This window comes from Rhinoderma darwinii, chromosome 2 (assembly GCF_050947455.1).
Source record: "Rhinoderma darwinii isolate aRhiDar2 chromosome 2, aRhiDar2.hap1, whole genome shotgun sequence".
NCBI lineage: Eukaryota > Metazoa > Chordata > Amphibia > Anura > Rhinodermatidae > Rhinoderma > Rhinoderma darwinii.
In genome coordinates this window covers 163,291,995-163,312,252 of record NC_134688.1, presented here as the reverse complement: position 1 = coordinate 163,312,252, position 20,258 = coordinate 163,291,995, and the positions used below count along the sequence as shown (strand labels likewise).

Here is a 20,258-nt window from a genome sequence, read left to right as displayed (position 1 = left end):
TAAAAGAAACATGAAAGCCCATTTGGAATTTGAAAAAAAATCACCTAAAGAACTCTCAGATTTTGAGAAACAAGATTCTGTGGTCTGATGAAACCATGAAACCAAGATTGAACTTTTTGACTTCAATTCTAAGGGTCATGCCTGGAGGAAACCAGGCACAGCTCATCACCTGCCCAATACCATCATTACAGTGAAGCATGGTGGTGGCAGCATCATGCCGTGGGTTTGTTTTTCAGCGGCTGGAACGGGGAGACAGATCAGGATTGGGGGAAAGATGAATGGAGCAAAGTACAGAGTTATTCCTAATAAAAACCTGATCCAGAGTGCTCTGGACCTCAGATTGGGCCAAAAGTTCACCTTCCAACAAGACAATAACCCTAAGCACACAGCCAAAACAATATAGGAGCGGCTTAGGTACAAGTCTGTGAATGTCCTTGAGTGTCCCAGCCAGAGCCCTGACTTGAACCCAATCGAACATCTCTGGAGACCTGAAAATTGCTGTCCACCGATGGTCCCCATCCAACCTGACGGAGCTTGAGAGGATCTGCAGAGAAGAATGGCAAAAAAAATCCCCAAATCCAGGTGTACAAACCTTGTTGCATCATACCCAAGAAGACTGGAGGCTGTTATCACTGCCAAAATTGCCTTAACGAAGTACTGAGTAAAGGGTCTGAATACTTTGGTCCATGCAATATTTTAGTTTTTCCTTTTCAATAAATTAGCAAAGGGTCTGAAGACTTTCCGAATGCATTGTATTATACACTAAAGGGAGTATTTAAAACTCAGACATATGGCATATCCACAAGATACGATGCCCGGAAGCAGCGGCTGCCTCACCTGGATATCCTATGGATATGCCATGAGTGTCTGAGATGTGGATACCCCTTTAAGCAGTGGTAGGCAACCCTGTTGAGGCAGAGATCCACTGTAATAATGCAGAAGGCTCTTTATATCTACTGTGATATAAATATCTTTAGGCACAGAAAAGAATCGTCCCGGTTTTGACCATACACTATACTTATACATACACTGTACTTATACAGGTGCTACTTTCACATGGTTTTTATTTTTCACAAATATACATGTTCCAATCACATTTGTCAGTCTGCAAATGTTTTCTCAAAAAAATGAATCAGAAACAGCATTTCTTCACAGAAGAACTAATTTCTTTAAATGGAGGAGGGAAGAATATGTCAGTCAGTATGGTAAAAAACAAAAACAGAGGCTTGCTGTGGACTGTGGTAATGATAATTACTGCTGCTTTAGTCAAGAACTTGAGGACTGAAGTGCCCTCATCGGTGAACTAAGGCATCAGTGATGTACTCAGACCGACTCAAAGATTTACTAGTAGATTTCGATCTACTGGTTGCCTACCTCCTATGTACTTGAAGGCTGTGAAAACGTTTTTTTTTAAAGAACGGGGTCCCCCAGCCTCTGTCCTGCCAAAGGGGCTGTGAAAACCTTTAATGGCACTTTTTTTTAATGTAATGAATGTATTTCTGCATAAACAGCATTATTCTAATATAGTTTTATAAAAAATCAAGTACCGTTTTAGCTCTGCAGCTTCTGTGTATCCACCTTACATAGAAGCTGCATAAAGCCACTGAAAGCCAAATCAGTCAGTGAGCTGGACTGATGGATCGGTTGACAGCGGCTCTTGTGTGCCTCTAACACCACATCTAATCCTAATACCGATCAAACCTAAATTGATCAGCTCAGATTTGATTGGTATTAGGGTTAGATATGGTGTCACAGGCACAGAGGAGCCGCTGCCAAAGGAGCCATGAATCCAGCTCACTGACAAATTATGGTTACATCTACATTATGCAGCTTCGATGTAAAGTGGATACATAGAAAAAAAATGCCTATTATTCAAAAAGACATATATTACATAAAAAATGGCATCAAAAAGATTTCATAGCCTTTAAGAGACTTCTTGGAAAACAACCCATTTTGCCCTTCTCCCTTTGGTGGTTACTCAAAAAAGACACCAGAACATGAATTTAAACAAGAGTAATCCCCACCCACATCTTTAGCAGATTGAAAAATATGTCAAACTATAGATTCTAATCTTGTAGCAATATTTTTAAGTAATCTATTAGCGTAATCGTATCTCAGCAGTAAGCTAGTCTCCAAATATAAGGGTAGAACAGATAAGTAGTTCACACATCACACTTATACTAAAGAGAGATAATAAGGTCAACACTTGTGTAAAGTACATTCTTGACAAAAATCCCACTTATCACAAGATTCATATTGAACGTATAAGATGTTTTCCTCTATGGCAGCTGCAGAAACCAGTCATTGACATTTGACACTTTTAGGAACTTCTATCACCCAAAATAGTTATGTCGATCATGTGCTTTTAAGTTTCCATATACTGTATATTTCGATTTTATTTTGTTAAGCCAAATGGATTTACAGGCGACAAAATTATTACCAGTTGTACTATTATCAAATGTCTAACTTTCTTTATTTTTATCCATACTGAGAAACTAGAAAATGGTCCTAATAGGTTATAGACATGCAATAGATGATGTGGGGGAGATTTAGGAATAGTCACTGAAAATGGCATATAATATTTGATGCATTTCTCGTGCCTATGCCACCTATGGCTGGTGTAAATGTACAGTACACTAATAATTTGCACCCAATTTTTTTACACATTTAGAAAATGTGCTGTATTTTAGGACTCCTCTTACCTACGACATTTTTTATAGAATTCTGCCACTTTCTTAGTAAACCTCCCCTAATGAGTTGTAAGTAGCTCGGAGAAAAAGTGGTTTTGTTTTTCCATAGCAGCCAGATCTCATATTAAATTTTTTCCAGTGCAGCTTAAAAAATAAAAACTGAAGACTTAGGCCTTGTTCACATAGAAACCTAAGGCTAAAACAAAAGAAATCTGTGTGCAGAGTGCGCCATTGAATTTCAATAAAGCTAATCTGTGGCTTTTTAGCGTGCAATGTGAATATACATGCGCAGTTTTTTTCTGAAGCATTTGAACGGGTCATATAAAATTCAATTGACATGTAATGTATTGCCAGCATAATTACAGCAGAATCTGTCTGGATTTAGTCATGGAGGCGTAAAATCCAGTCAGAATTCACAACGTGTGAACATACCCCTATTTTCTGAAGGGGTTTTACACAGGGCGATTATCGGGCAGACAAGCGTTCATAAAACGCTCGTCGCCGATAATTGCCCTGTGTAAACAGGGGAAAGACCAGCAGATGAATGAGCAATCAACCATGTCTCGTTGACCGGCGCTCGCTGTACCGGCCGATTATCGGCCGGTGCAATAGGTTCTTTAAACAATTTTGATACACAAAGCTTAATTTGTCTTTAGCAGAAATAAGCCTCGGTATCGAGTAGCTGGTTTTACACAAATGCAAAGTAACCCTTCATAAAAGAGCAAAACCAAGTTACACAGCATTTTTTTTTAATAGTTGATCCATGAGATCCACTTGCTCTGTTTGGTGCGAGCTCAGTATATACCTATTTAGTAGTTTACCATGAAAAAAAGAAACACATTTGGTACCGCCACAATCCTAACAACCCGTAGAACAAAGATAATTTAAAAGCACAGAGCATGGCATAAAAAAGCCAAAAACCTATGGCGGAAATGCTGTCTTTTTTTTATCCCACCTCCCTCAAAAAAATAAATAAAATCGAATCATAAAATAATATGCACATTAAAATGGGACGAATAAAAACGACACATCATTTCGCAAAAAAAACAAGCCTTCATATGGCTACGCTGACAGGAAAATAAAAAAATTATGGATCTCGGAATGCAGCAACACAAAAGAAAGTTTTTTCCATAAAACATGTTTTTATTGGGCAAAAATGATCAAGTGCAAAAAACAAACTATATATATTTGGTATCGCCACATTTGTATTAACCTCTAGAATAAAAGGTAATATGTATTCTTTACCGCACGGTAAACACCGGGGGGAAAAAACGCAAAAACAATAATGGATTTTTTGGAGATTCCCTCACAATTTTTTTGTTATAAAAATCTAATGAATAATATGATATGTGCCCCAAAATATTGCCATTTAAAAATATAATTCATGGCGTAGAAAAACCCCTTTTAACCGCCAGGTAGTTCCCACGACACTGATAAAGGATGATAACCGCTCTATTCTTCACAGTCGACACTATCCTATTCCCGTTCCCTAACCCTCTTTCATTGAGTAATCTGGTCCAACCCGGCATGAAGAGGAATTGTCCTACTTGAATTTCCATTTGTTTGTACCAATGCTGGTTGTCGTTATGCTCAATCGATAACTATTTAACACTTACCATTTATCTGACTTTCATGGACCTGCGTGTCCAACATGCATTACTTTATTGCAGTAATTTTATTGGTTTCATACCAAATTAAATGTTTGTTTGCTTCTTGAAAATGCTTAAATAAAAACAGGATTGGAAAAAAAAAATACAACTAGTCTCCAGCAACAACAAAAAAAATCCTCATACAGCTATATTGACAGAAAAATAAATAGGTCATGGCTCTTGGAATTAGACTATGAAAAAAGATTTTAAAAATGCTTGGTTCATAAGGCCAAAAATAGGCCGGTCATTTAAGGGGTATTCCCATCTCAGACAATTATGGCATATCCACAGGATAGAATGGTGCCCCCTGACGGGGGTCCTACCTGTGCTGTGCATCACGGTTTCTGTAATTCCCATTCCCCATTATAAACAGCATCGCAAAACACACTCAGCAGTTTCTGGCAAAACCGCGCCACCTTGTAAGGCAGTGGCTGGAGCCCAGCAGCATGAGGTAGGACGGGGCCGGTGGCACCCGTTCTAGAGGTAGTTGTGGGTCCCAGAGGTGGGATAAACGTCTACTGGACATTCATGGATGTGGATATGCCATAAATTTCCAAGATGGGAATACCCACTTTAAAGGGTTGAAAAGACAAGTACTTGGGTAAATCTGCTTCAAAGTTTAACCGCCATTTACATTTTTTCTAATAAATCAATAGCACAACTGAATATAAAACTTTGTAATATATATGATTAGAGAAATATGAATTTTTCTGCACTTATCAGACGCTCCCCCTGCACTGATTCTCACTCTGAGTTCACTGGTAAAATCCGTATTCAGGTTACAGCTGCCCATAGAAGTCTATTACAAGGGAAGGAATGATGGAGGGAGAGAGAGGCAGAGAGACACAGAAGCTGCAGCTTCTGGTAAGGGTTTTATTTAACCCCAGTGCTTGATTTACAGCTAGACCGCTCCATAATGTCCTCCATGCTGCTTCTAGTAAGTGTTTTATTGTCTCACATCAGTGCTGAATTCTATTAAAGCCTTTTCTCTGTGTCTCTCTGCTCTGTTTCTCTACGGAAGCCCCCCCCCCATCCAAATTAACTTCTATGGGCAGCTGTAATCTGATCCTTCAGTGAGATGTCTTAATCTCTGCCTCACAAAATAAGGATTTTTGCAGTAAATTCAGTCAGTGAACAGTTGGGGGAGGGCGAGAGGAGTCTAATAAGAGTAGAAGGAAGCATTTTTCTTTAATAAAATATATTACAAAGTTTCTTATATTTGCTTGTACTATTGATTTATAGGAAAAAATTTAAACGACTGTTACACTATAACCCTGTGCATTAGTTATGACACTACTGGCAAAAATTACTATGCCACAAATATATATAACAACAATCTAAAACGGACATGGCAGGTGAAGAGACAATTGTCAATTCACCAACTTATGAACGTAGTGATTAGTCTGTGGTTATCACCTTTAGTGACTATGCACTGGTACTGAGAACCAATTGCGCTTCTTCCGCTTTGTGAAAACCACTTCCTACTTATTATTTTTCTTATAGTTTAGAGCTTAGGTAGGCAACCAGTAGTTTGAGATCTTCTCAGGACCGGTCAAAGATTTACCAGAAGATCACGGATGCCTTAGTTAAACAATGAGGGCACTTTAGTCTATAAGTTTTTTGCCAAAAACGGCAGTTATTATTATTACCATAGTTCACAGAAAATCTGTGTTTTTGTGTGTTTGACACGTTCTTTGCTCAATAACACAAATTATTTCTACAGTGAAGTCATGCGGTTTCTGCTTTCCTTTTTTTCGAAAAATTTTGCCGACAATGTGATTGGAACATGTATGTTTGTAAAAAATCGAAATCATTCTGAACAGCACCCTGTATAAGTACAGTGTAAAGGTATGTCCACACGTTGCAGATTTTCCGCAGCGCAATACAGTAGCAGCACAGTGGATGAGATTTGAACAAAGCTCATCTACACGCTACGTAAAAAAATGTGGTGAAAAAACGTTCATAAATTGACATGCTGCGTGGTTTTTTTAAAATTCCAAAGCATGTCAATTTATGCTTCAGAATTGCTTCAGAAAAGTTGCGTGTTTTCCCCATTGCATTCAATGGGAAATTAGAACCCGCAACAAATAGCAAATGATGACGTTTCATCCCATGTGACTGCTGCCGCCAATCACAGACAACATAGGGATGCATTGTCATGACTACGGAGAACGTGGTAAGTATATGTTTTTCGGGTTTTTTTATCGCTGCTTTCCACAGCAGACATTCTGCCAAAAAGCTGCGCCTGCACCACAATTTGGTGTGGTTTTTCGTCTGGAAATCCCTGCGGGTTGAAGGGCGGATAAGCTGTGTAGTTTTACGCAGCATATCCACCCTGTGTGAACATGGCTGAAAGCCTCAACAGGATCACTTCTATTCTGTGTAAAAAAAGAAATTTAAATAATAAGGAGATCATTTTCTGTATTATTACAGTAGATCTCTGCCTCGCCGAGGTTGCCTACCCTCTCCTGACAGGTCTGTTTTAGTAAATCGTTGTATGTCCCATAAAATAACAATTCTGGAACATCTTATCTTAGAGATCTGCGTTGTACGGTTTCTGTTATTCCTCCTGAAAATGTTTGAATAAATTTGGTGCTGCCATTCCAGATAAGCAGGGTTCACATGGTGAACATATCATCTTAGGCTTGGGTCACATGGCGCGTTTTTTGTTTTGGTTGACAAATTCCCATTGAGAGACGTGGGACTTTATCTACCAAAAAAAAAAAAAATCCATGCCAAAAAAATGCACTATGTGACCCCAGCCTAAGAAGAGATGTTCCAGCATTTGTATTTCTAGAGGAATAAAAGTACTTACTAAAATAGACATGTCAGGAGAGCTGACAGGTCCTCTTTAAATCCTTGACTGTCCGGCACTCACTATATATCAGAACTTCCTGTCTGACAGCTGGAGAGCTTCTTCAGGCCAGCTTACCAAAACCACACTGTAGCAACCTTTTTCTCAGACTTCTCCCCTCAGATCTTACACATACTTTCTTACTCCATCCCCAGAAAGCTTATTCTGACTGCATTATGATGGGTTTCACAAGTCATTACCAAAATGAGTTTTTTAACGTAATTTTCATAAGACCGTGGCGAAGAGGTTTTACTGTAGTTTTATGAAAAGAGCGTAAAAAATATAAATACTTTTTAACCATGACGGGTAGACCCAGCCTTACCCCCTTCTTCAAGGGTGCACACCTTTGTACTTAATTGAACTAATTTGTACCCATTTGACAGTCCAAGATCTGGCCTGTACTTGTAGAGGGGTCACCTTTCTCTTCCCACCTCAAGAACCAGACCCTTATACTGTTTCTTCCATAAGACCCACTCTAGAGAAATAGTCTGTTCTGTGCTTAAACAGACATTCCATTCTGGTTACTGTAAACAGGATAGTATCACACTTTCTCAATCCACATACACGTCAAAACGGTCTACCGGCTTTCTTACCCAAAGACACCAATTAGAGCAGTTTAAGAAATTGAGGCTGTAGATGTTACTATTTATTTGATCTTTTAAACTCCCTGCTATACCTACCAACATATATCTGTAATGTTGGTGATGAAATCAGCCTTCAGTACCAATGGACGATTGACTGGGCATCCATTTATCTGCCAATTTTTATCTAATGTACATGGTGACCTTTAGATATTCTTGCTTGAAATTACAGACCCAAAGCCTGAGGCTGCACTACTGCCAGGTTCTCCTCATGCAGTGTTGTCATAGAGATCTTGGATTCAAATAACAATTCACACTATTAACACATAATTGCCACATTTCATGCTAGGTGGGATGTAGATATTGATCTGCATGGTGATTGAGATTCATACTACATCTCTTGGAGAAGACTGAACTTGAAGGAAATCAGAACAGGGAATCTCCAGAGAATCACTTAATAGTGCAGCCTTTGCTTTGGACCTGAAGCTTCAAGTCCTCATATCTCAGAATAAAAGCTATTAAACCTACACAAAATGAATTTTCATATAGTAAGGTCTCCTTTCAATACAAATAGTACCTCACTAAAGGCAGGGAAAATGGTAAGAAGGTAACATTATCTTACTTTGACCAGTATTGCAGTGTCACCACTCCATTAGTCACAGTGTCATTACCTCACCAGTTTCCTTCCTTAAACTGTTAGAAACAAAACTTACAGAAACTTTACAGGCAAATATGAGACCGGACTGAATTGCGCCTGAATATTTTAACCCCTTCCCGCTCCTTGACGTACTATTACGTCATGGCAGCTGTATCGTTCGCGCTCCATGCCGTAATAGTACGTCTCGGGAGTAACGGCCGTTTCGGCCGTCCTCCCGACACATACAGGAGCTGTGACGCTGCTGTCTTGTTCAGCAGCTGTCACAGCTCCTACAGCGGGGACCGATCGCTGTGTCCCCGCTGATTAACCCCTTAAAAGCCGCGTTCTATAGAGATCGCGGCTTTTTAGGGGTTAAGCTGCCATCGCCGGCCTGCTACGCGATAGCGGCCGGCGATGGTGACTATGGCAACCGGACACCAAACAATGGCGTCCGGCTATGCCATAGACGGAAGCCTAGTGGGTCCTGACAACGTCAGGACCCACTATGCTTGCTGTCAGTGAGTAGCTGACAGTTCTAATACACTGCACTACGCATGTAGTGCAGTGTATTAGAATAGCGATCAGGGCCTCCTGCCCTCAAGTCCCCTAGTGGGACAAAGTAATAAAGTAAAAAAAAAGTTAAAAAAAGATGTGTAAAAATAAGAAAATAAAAGTTTTAAAAGTAATAAAAGTAAAAGTCCCACTTTTTCCCTTATCAGTCCTTTATTATTAATAAAAATATATAAACAAACAAATAAACTATACATAATTGGTATCGCCGCGTCCGTAACGGCCTGAACTACAAAATTATTTTGTTATTTATCCCGCACGGTGAACGCCGTAAAAAAAAATATTAATAAACCGTACCACAATCACAATTGTTTGGTCACTTCACCTCCCAAAAAATGGAATAAAAAGAGATCAAAAAGTCGCATGTACCTAAAAATGGTACTGATGGAAAATACAGTTCGTTACGCAAAAAATAAGTCCTCGCACGGCTTTATTGATTGAAAAATAAAAACGTTCTGGCTCTTAGAATAAGGTAACACAAAAAGTGAATGATTGTTTACAAAACGTATTTTATTGTGCAAACGCCATAAGACATAAAAAAAAACTATAAACATCTGGTATCGCCGTGATCGTATCGCCCCGCAGAATAAAGTTAATATATCATTTATAGCGCACGGTGAACGCTGTAAAAAAAAAAGTATACAAAAACAATAGTAGAATTGCTGTTTATTAGTCACCACGCCACCTAAAAATGGAATAAAAACTGATCAAAAAGCCGCATGCACCCCATGAAAACTACAATGGATTCCTCAAGGGGTCTAGTTTCCAAATTGGGGTCACTTTTGGGGGGTTTCCAATGTTTTGGCACCACAAGACCTCTTCAAACCGGACATGGTGCCTAATAAAAAAGAGGGCTCAAAATCCGCTAGGTGCTCCTTTGCTTCGGAGGCCGGTGCTTCAGTCCATTACCGCCCGAGGGCCACATGTGGGATATTTCTCAAAACTGCAGAATCTGGGCAATAAGTATTGAGTTGCGTTTCTCTGATAAATCCTTTTGTGTTATAAAAAAAATGGTATAAAAAGAGTAAATTTCACCTCTACTTTGCTCTAAATTTCAGTGAAACACCTAAAGGGTTCATAAACTTTCTAAATGCTGTTGTGAATACTTTGAGGGGTCTAGTTTCTAAAATGGGGTGTTTGATAGGGGTTTCTAATATATGGGCCCCTCAAAGCAACTTCTGAACTGAACTGGAACCTAAAAAGATAAATAAATGAGGCAATACTTCGCTTCTTACATTATACTGATAATGAGCCGTGCCCACTCCGAGATGACCCCAGTTTTGACCGTTTGTATAAACGGAGACCCCTATTAGACCGTTCCAGTGCCCGGTTTTCCCAAGCATACACCCCTGAGAAGTGTATTTCTATTGATGAGTCCCTGGTACATTTTAAAGGGAGGGTTCAATTCCGCCAGTACCTGCCAGGTAAGAGGGCAAGGTATGGCGTGAAGATGTATGAGCTGTGCGAGAGTGCATCAGGGTATACCTACAGGTTTAGGATATATGAAGGAAAGGCCACCCCCAAACCAGACTGCATCCTGGACTACAATAGGTACATGGGAGGGATGGACTTGTCAAATCAAGTCCTGAAGCCCTACAGCGCCATGCGGTGTGGTATAAGAAGCTGGCCGGGCACATCATACAGAGGGCTTTGTACAATGCGTATGTGCTACGTCGATGTGCAGGCCAGAGGGGAACTTTCCTGGAATTTCAAGATCTAATCTTTAGGGACCAGGAAGGGGGGGCACCCAGTACTTCTGGAAGCGAGGCCACACGCATCGTACCAGGGCAACACTTTCCAGGAGAAGGTCCCCAAACCGGTGGAAAGGGAAAGAGTCAAAAGAGGTGCAGAGTCTGCTATAAGAGGGGGATAAGGAAGAACACAATATACCAATGTGACACGTGTCCCGAAAAACCAGGGCTCTGTATAAAAGATTGTTTTAAAATGTATCATACATCCCTTGATTTTTAATTTACCCTGATGCACTCCGCACAGCTTACCCCCCTCATCTTTCCCTTCTGAGCCCTGCCGTATGCCCAGGCAGCTGATAACAGCCACATGTAGGGTATTGTCGTACCCAGGAGAACCCACATTACAATTTAAGGGGTGTATATCTCCGGTGGCGCATGCTGGGCACACTATATTGGACACTGAAATGGCATATACATATATAAAATTGCAAATCTCACACTGCACCATCTGCTGCGCATTATCTTTTACACAGTACCTGTGGGGTCAAAATGCTCACTACACCTCTAGATGAATGTCTTAAGGGGTGTAGTTTTTAAAATGGGGTCACTTCTCGGGGGTTTCAACTGTACTGGTACCTCAGGGGCTTCTGCACACATGACTTAGCACCAGAAAAGCTCCAGTAGGCCAAATGGTGGTCCTTTCCTTCTGAGCCCTCCCATGGGCCCAAAGGGCAGTTTATCACCACAAATGGGGTATTGCCGCACTAAGGACAAATTGGGCAACAAAATGGGGTATGTTGTTCCCTGTGAAAATAAGAAATTTTGATCAAAAATGACATCTTATTGGAAAAAATATCATTTTTTTCATTTCACAGCCCAATTCAAATAGGTGCTGTGAAAAAACTGTGCGGTCAAAATGATAACAAAAACCATAAATGAATTCCTTGAGGGGTGTAGATTCCAAAATGGGGTCACTTCTGGTGGGTTTCCATTGCTTTGATACCTCTGGGGCTCTGCAAATGCAACATGGCACCCGAAAACCAATCCAGCAAAATCTGGACTCCAACAAACACATAGCGCTCCTTTCCGTCTGAGCCCTCCCATGGGCCCAAACGGCAGTTTATCACCACAAATGGGGTATTGCCGCACTAAGGACAAATTGGGCAACAAAATGGGGTATGTTGTTCCCTGTGAAAATAAGAAATTTTGATCAAAAATGACATCTTATTGGAAAAAATATAATTTTTTTTATTTCACAGCCCAATTCAAATAGGTGCTGTGAAAAACCTGTGCGGTCAAAATGATAACAAAAACCATAAATGAATTCCTTGAGGGGTGTAGTTTCCAAAATGGGGTCACTTCTGGTGGGTTTCCATTGCTTTGATACCTCTGGGGCTCTGCAAATGCGACATGGCACCCGAAAACCAATCCAGCAAAATCTGGACTCCAACAAACACATAGCGCTCCTTTCCTTCTGAGCCCTCCCATGGGCCCAAACGGCAGTTTATCACCACAAATGGGGTATTGCCGCACTAAGGACAAATTGGGCAACAAAATGGGGTATGTTGTTCCCTGTGAAAATAAGAAATTTTGATCAAAAATGACATTTTATTTGAAAAAATATCATTTTTTTCATTTCACAGCCCAATTCAAATAGGTGCTGTGAAAAAACTGTGCGGTCAAAATGATAACAAAAACCATAAATTAATTCCTTGAGGGGTGTAATTTCCAAAATGGGGTCACTTCTGGTGGGTTTCCATTGTTTTGATACCTCAACGCCTCTTCAAACCTGGCATGCTGCCTAAAATATATTCTAATAAAAAAGAGGCCTCAAAATGCACTAGGTGCTTCTTTGCTTCTAGGGCTTGTGTTTTAGTCCACGAGCGCAGTAGGGCCACATGTGGGACATTTCTAAAAACTGAAGAATCTGGACAATACATATTTAGTAGTGTTTCTCTGGTAAAACCTTCTCTGTTACTAAAAAAAAATTGAATAAAATTGAAATTCAGCAGAAAAAATGAAATTTGCAAATTTCATTTCCACTTTGCTTCCTGTGAAATGCCTGAAGGGTTAAAAAACTTTCTATATGCTGTTTTGAATACTTTGAGGGGTCTAGTTTTTAAAATGGGGTGTTTTATGGGGGTTTCTAATACATAGGCCCCTCAAATCCACTTCAGAACTGAACTGGCACCTTCAAAAAAAGGCTTTTGAAATTTTCTTAAGAATATGAGAAATTGCTGTTTATGTTCTAAACCTTGTAACGTCCAAGAAAAATAAAATAATGTTCAAAAAACGATGCCAATCTAAAGTAGACATATGGGAAATGTGAACTAGTAACTATTTTGGGTGGTATAACCGTCTGTTTTTCAAGCAGATGCATTTAAATTCTGAAAAATGCTATTTTTTGTAAATTTTCTCTAAATTTTGCAATTTTTCACAAATAAAGACTGAATATATCGACCAAATTTTACCACGAACATGAAGCCCAAAGTGTCACGAGAAAACAATCTCAGAATCGCTTGGATAGGTTTAAGCATTCCGACGTTATTACCACATAAAGTGAAATATGTCAGATTTGAAAAATGGGCTCTGAGCCTTAAGGCCCAAACTAGGCTGCGTCCTTAAGGGGTTAAACACCTACAAATAAAATATTTCCAAGACGAGGAGTAAATCTTTTTCTGTATAAAATATGAAGTGTAAAAATCTATAAAAACAAACACTACAATTTCTGTAAAAAAATAAATAAATCCTCGTAAGAAATGATCACCTTGCGGTTGTGTGCCATAGACAAGGTCTGGATTATCAGAATTTTCAGACTATAGGATGCCAGATTAAATTAATTTAATTGCAATCATATTGGAAAGTACTGGTTCTCCTTGCGGAGATCCAGGTGGCGTAGGGAGTCTTACGGGTAATGCTCCCTGGAAAAAATATGTAAATCAGCTCTCCCCCGGGAGGAAGAAATCTGTCTCTCTATTGCCACCTATAGGTAGCAACCCTGTAAATCAATGTACGACTCATTATCAATGTACAACTTATTAGGAAACATTGCCTGTAAGACTCCATTACTACTGCTCCATTTTTATACTCTGTGGGATTGACAGAGATAGCGGAGCGTTATATTTCCTAGAGAGAATGAATGGTGCGGTAATGCGCATGTGTGACCACGACTCCATGCAAACGGGAGTCATGGCACCCTCGTTCTCGGGATAGCTGGGGGGTTCATGCACACAAACTTTGCAGACCACAAAGCACAGATCCTATTGGATTCCGTGTGCTGTCCATTTGTATTGCGATCCCATATAGTAGAATGGGTGAGCCAGACCGCAAATATGACAAGAATAGGACGTGTTCTATAATGTGCGGAACGGACACATGCATCCGCAAAAAAAACTGGATGTGTGCATGGCCCCAAAGAAATTAATGGTTCAGTACACTATCCTAAAAAAAAATAAAAAATGGTTAGAACACTGAAGAAAACAATGGTCGTATGCATGAGCCCTAGTAAGTCAGACATCGACTTACAGGGTAGCTACCTATAAGTGGTACTAGAGACATATTTCTTCCTTCTGGAGGAGGGATAATTTGCATTGTAATCCTATGTAAATTTAGCATATTGAGAATAATAATAATCATCATATATTAAACCGTTGATATTTGGTAAGTAAATAGTTCAGTGTGAGACTGAGAAAGCTTTGTTTAACTTCTTACCTATGCAGATCCATCCAGAATTATCTTGTATTATTAGTTATCCCTTTAAGGCTAGGTTAACACATTGAGTAAAAATCACGCTAAAAAAGTGCAAAAAGATCGGCAATTACATGCAGTCTTTATTGTTGATTTTGGAATTTAGCTGCGGCTTTCACGAATTGCATCAGAAATGGCATGCAGCAAATTTGAAAATCCACAGCATGCCCAGAATTTGAGGCTGATTTTTTTACACTGTAATTAGGACTGGGCGATCAATCAAATGAATTCTATTAATTTGCCCTTTCAATGCGCCACAATTACAATTTTTGGCAAATTCGGAAACACATACAATTCTCATCATACGTGGGAGCGGGCGCTACAGGAAAAAGCACACACTAACCCTCTGACTGCGGAGGAGCGTGTGAGTTGATGGCTTTACTGCAACGCCAGCAGCAGAATCTCCCCCACATCAGTCTGCAACCAGGGGCAGGACAGTAACGCATCGTGCCGTGGACAAATGGAGGAAGTTGGAGGAGGCTGCCCCTGAACAGTTATGTTTCCAGAAAATATAGAAGGTGTGGAGCGCGGAAGTATAGCACGTCCAAACCCATGTCAGCAATGTGAGGCGATTCTGGTGTGCTGCGAATGGGGAGACTTGTAAGCCCCAAGACTCAGTGGGAGTGATATACACTCTAAAAAAGAAAAACTGTGGAAAAGGGAAGTTTGATTTGTGATGACCTGTCAAGGAGAAAGCGTTCTGCAATAACGAAATTCCCTTCTGTAAAAGAATGTTACCTATTTTGATATAAAGAGAAGAGAGAATCTGATATACAGAAATAGCGGGGGAGGGAGAGAGACAGTCTGATATATATATATATAGAGAGAGAGAGGCTGCCAGATAAAAAGATAGAGAGACTGTCCGTTATAAAGACAGACTATATGATATACAGAGAGATGAGGAGAGACAGTCTCTCTAAGGCCTCATTCACACGGCAGGGTTTCCCTGCCGGGTGCCGGCCGTTCATAAATCGGCCGGCACCCGGCTGCATTAGGAATAATAGACCCCTAATGGGGCTATTCACACGACCGATTTTTTGACGGCCGGGAAAACCGCCCGTCAAAAAATAGGACATGCTCTATTTTCGCCCGGGTACCCGGCCGCCCGGCTCCCATAGAAGTCTATGGGGCCAGGTAATACACGGCTATCACCGGGATGTGTCCCGAGTGACGGCCGGGTTTTCCGGCTCTTGCGCTCTATCTCCTCCTCCTCACAGCGCAGAGTGCATGTGAGGAGGAGGAGTTGATGCCATTCTGACGAATGGCATCGCTGTACACTGTGTGGCAGGGCCGGGGTGTACAGCAGGTGGAAGGGAGCGCTGCGCTGGCTCCCTTCTCCTGCTTGTTTTAAAAGCGCCCTGGCCCGGCGATACCTTTGATGGCGCCGCTAGCAGCTGCAGCAGCTGCTGCTGCGGCTGCTACTACTGTAGCGACGCCACTATAGCAGAGCGGGGAGGTATCTCCCCGCTCTGCTATGTGCTATCCGCACTTTAGCTCCTTGAAGGAGCGGAATCCCCGTGTGTTCGGGGATTCCGCTCCTGGACAGAGAGCTTGATGTCTCTGTCCATATCTGGGCAGTGACATCAGGGGAAACTCCTGAAGCGGAATCCCCGAACACATGGGGATTCCCCTTCAGGAGTTGCCGCTGATGTCACTGTCCGGATCTGCCCGGCCCGGCACGGATGCATAACTTTATGCAAACCGGCCGGGCAGAATGGCCGATTTTACCGGCCGGCACTCGGGCTCGGACGCGACCCGGTCGTGTGAATCCCGCCTAACCCTTTATATTAGAACATGGATCATCTTTTTACAAAAATGCACAGCTATTCCATATATATGTATATACATATGATTTATGAGAATTATCCCTTTTACAAGTGAATGTGATCACACTTAAAGGCTGTGTACACCTTTGGAAGGATTTTTTTTATTAAATCAATGTGCTATGTGTTTTTAAGCAACTCCCAAATTGACTTTTATTTAAAAGAAGAAAAAAAAAGTGAGTCTCTGACACACTGGATATAGCCAATGCCGGAGTTGTGACAATTCTGAAAAAATGTATCTATCTTCAGTGTATGGGGTTTAAAATTCATTGTGGATTCCACAACAAGTATGCTACGTTTGAATCGCCACGTGTGAGTCCACCCAAACTGTTTATATGATACATGTAATTTCTACTTTAGACAAATTAAGATTAAAATGGAGATTTTCTGCATCTAGCCTGCACATTAGCACAATAATTATGTGGATTTGATAGCAACTTTCATATATATTTGCCCAAAAATTAGAGCACCTTGGAAGTATACTATTAATATTAGGGCTTTTATAAGATTCCCTAATGTCTGTAACTGGTGAACGGGCTCATGTATTGGCTCTAGGTGGGTAGACACCCTTTCATCTCTTCTATTTGGCAGAGGGCAAAATAATTCTATGCATCATGAAAGAGCCTGAATGTATAAAAGCCCTTGAACCATAATCTAGTATTGAGGGCCTTAGTAGATGCAGACACATCCACAATTTTCCAATGTACGTTCTGTATTAAATCCTCACAGTTTTCAAGATGTCATTCTATGGGATCTTTCATTGTTTTACTCTAGTGGATAAAATCTGTCCTGGTCACGTGATAGACACAATCGAATGGCAGAATGCAGTTACAGTACAGTTATCAGAGCAGTGTCTTGAACAAGTCAAGCACATGTGTGTTCACATGACCAGGACAGATTTATTTTACCCCTGGGAGTAAATAATAACATTTCCTATTGAATGATAGAAAGCAGAGGCCTTGAAAACCTAGAGGAAATAATCCAGAAAGTATTTTGAAAATTTGTATAATTTTTCATTCTAAGAAAAAAAAAGCATTCATTCATGTCTACCTGCACTATCCAGCAGGAATAATTCCTATGCAGTTCCCCAGGCAATGCCGCTTAGGGGAACATGACATATTTCCGATTGGCCTAGACGCGGGTTACATACGTGTAATGTCATTTTAGCTTCTCCCTTTGTAGAGTGACAATGACCTGGGATATTCTGACAATCTTCCTCCCCATTAATGCAACAAAATTAAATTGGACCTGTCATATAGTGGTTCCATCATGGACTAATTAACATCGATATACATAACAATCTACAGAGAATATCAACACGAGACTCCATTTATGTACGTAGTATTTTAAACATCATTGGCAATAATACACGTTCTCATTTCTAAGATATTTACTCACACCGTAAATACACACATCACTTAGATTAAATGCCCAATTCTTTTAGGGCTATTGACAAAAATATCTCGACAAATTAGTTTTAGTCATAGCAGAGTCTTGTATTTCTCCGGACAAAGAGACAGCCGATATAATCATAATAAATAATCAGCACAGTATATCTCTCTTTGCTCAATATAACACCAAATTAATCTATACTTACATTGCGAGAGTTGTCTTAGAGAGCCGTCCCTGGGGTTTTTTCTTTGAGGGACATGGTCTTTGGTCCTGTTGATTCAGGGGACTAATACATACTTCTGGGTGGCCTGATGCCGGTTACACACACGCGATGTCATTTTAGCTTCTTTTCGTGAAACGTGACAATGTTTTGAGGTATCTGACAGCCCTCCTCCCTATTAATCTTAACATAATAAATGGACCTATGACGTAGTGGTTTTTACTACACACCTAATAATCTATAGATAAGATTAATTTGAGACTCCATTTATGTATGCAAAATGTCAATCTTTTTGGGGATAATCCGTGTTCCCATTCCCAAGCTATTTATTCATATCGGTAATAAATACATTATTTAGTCCAAATGTCCCATTTTTTTAGGACCAATGATAAAAACATCTCGACTTTTTAGAATAATCCAAATAAAATCATTCGATTTACGTTTCAAGCACACTAGCTAGTTTGAGTCAAAGCGGAGCATTGTATTCCTCCGGTCAAAGAGATAGCCGTTATAATTACGAAACATAACGAATCTCTCTACATATAATAACATGCCCAACCAAATTTATTTAATATTTACTCCTTGTGACATAACGAATCATATTACACAGATTTCTTACACACTAATTAATTCCAATTACGTTTTTTAATAATCAATCTGATTAACATCTTTCAGTCTTCAAATAAGTCTCCTTCAATTTTGATTAATATCTTTTAACCATTTTACTCTTTATTCTCATACCAACATATTCTCAGTCAGTTTGTTTTTTATACATAAAAAATAAAAAAATCTCTCGTAGGAAAACCCCGCAAGTAAAGCACACTATATCGTTTCATAAAAACCAGTATATATAGTCATACCTTACAAACAGCTAATCCTTCATAAATTCTTGTTGTAATTGTGGAATAATTTGGAAAACACCCGACAAGTAATTTATCGTTTTTTTTTTCATGTTTAGCTTTATTCCATTCCTTCCTGTCAGGAAGTGATTTGCGTTCCAAGGTATACCAGGGAGTTCCCTACTTTGACCCGCAATTAACCATTGCTAAAAATAGACTGGCTATAAAGTCCTAGACTGACTAAGCGATTTTGTAAAAGCCATGACTAAGGACGCTGCAAGCGTCAGAAACGCGTAGGCACCGCTTACACTGCCATAAATCCCCATTCTATCTGAGAATATTTTCCTACCATGCTATTGTTTTTAATTTTTTGATAATTCTACAATAAAACTTGGAAATAGTTTCCTTTTAAAAAAGACTTCAGAGAACTCAGCGCTGGATCCATTTTCTTTAATGCCGCTTAGGCCTCATGCACCCGAATCTATTTTTGCGGCCGCAATTCACACGCGAAGCTGCGGGTGAATTGCGGTCCCATTCATTTCTATGGGCCCATGAACGGGCCCGTGGTATCCACGCTCCGTGCATTGCCCGGGAGCCTGGACGGCAAAAAGATAGGACATGTCTCATTACGGCTGCATTTTGCGGGCAGGGGCTCTTTGAAATGAATGTACAGGGCCATTTGCGCGGCGGCAGACCGCGGATGACACTCCGTAGGGCCGTCCGAACCGCAAATCACAGGCCGTGCACACCACTACGGTCGTGTGCATGGGCCCTAAGTTGTCATGTACCAGAGGCAATCTAGTAAGGAAATGACATAGATCTCCCCAACTGCAGGACTCGAGTTGGACTTTCAGGGAGAGAATGAACTGTTTGCACACTGTACAGAATATATACTACAGATAAACGGCATATTGTCAGACTTATTATTGAATCATTTAAAGGGGTCGTCCAGGATTAGAAAATCATGTCTGCTTTCTTCCAAAAACAGCACCACACCTGCCCACAGGTTGAGAGTGGTATTGCAGCTCAGCTCCAGTCACCTCAATGAACCAGAAACAACTCATAGACAGGTGTGTTACTGTGTTCTGGAAGAAAGCAACCATGTTTTTTCTAATGCTAAAATACCCCTTTAAGAAAAATATCAGGAGCACACTCTCAACAGTATTTTTGTTAAACGTACTATTTGACTTTATTTGCAGTTCAGCACCGTTTTCTCGGGCTCAGAAGCCTCGTTATGACAATGGCCGTGAATCCCTTCCATAATATGGCCGAGGATGGAGGACCATATGACTAGACATGTCCCTCTACATCCTCCATTGTAACACACACTGCTAATTTTCAGGACGCACTGTGTTACAGAAGAGGATGCAGAGTATCGTGTCTAGTCACATGTTCCTCCATCCTCAGCCATATTATGTATGAGAGCCGCGGCTGTCATAACAAGGGGCGTGGCTTATGACCCTAGGAAAACGGAGCTAACAGAAAATTAAGTCAAATAGTAGGCCTACCAAAACTACTGCTTAGAATGCATTCCTGATAGTTTTCTTAAAAGTGGCCAACCCCTT

The 20,258-nt window shown here is 40.4% G+C and overlaps 1 protein-coding gene across 3 annotated transcripts in view; it reads right to left on the bottom strand.

The window, feature by feature from the left end:
- Window positions 1–20,258, bottom strand: part of UBAC2 (UBA domain containing 2) — a 193,565-nt gene that overhangs the window by 86,341 nt on the left and 86,966 nt on the right. The window lies entirely within an intron of this gene.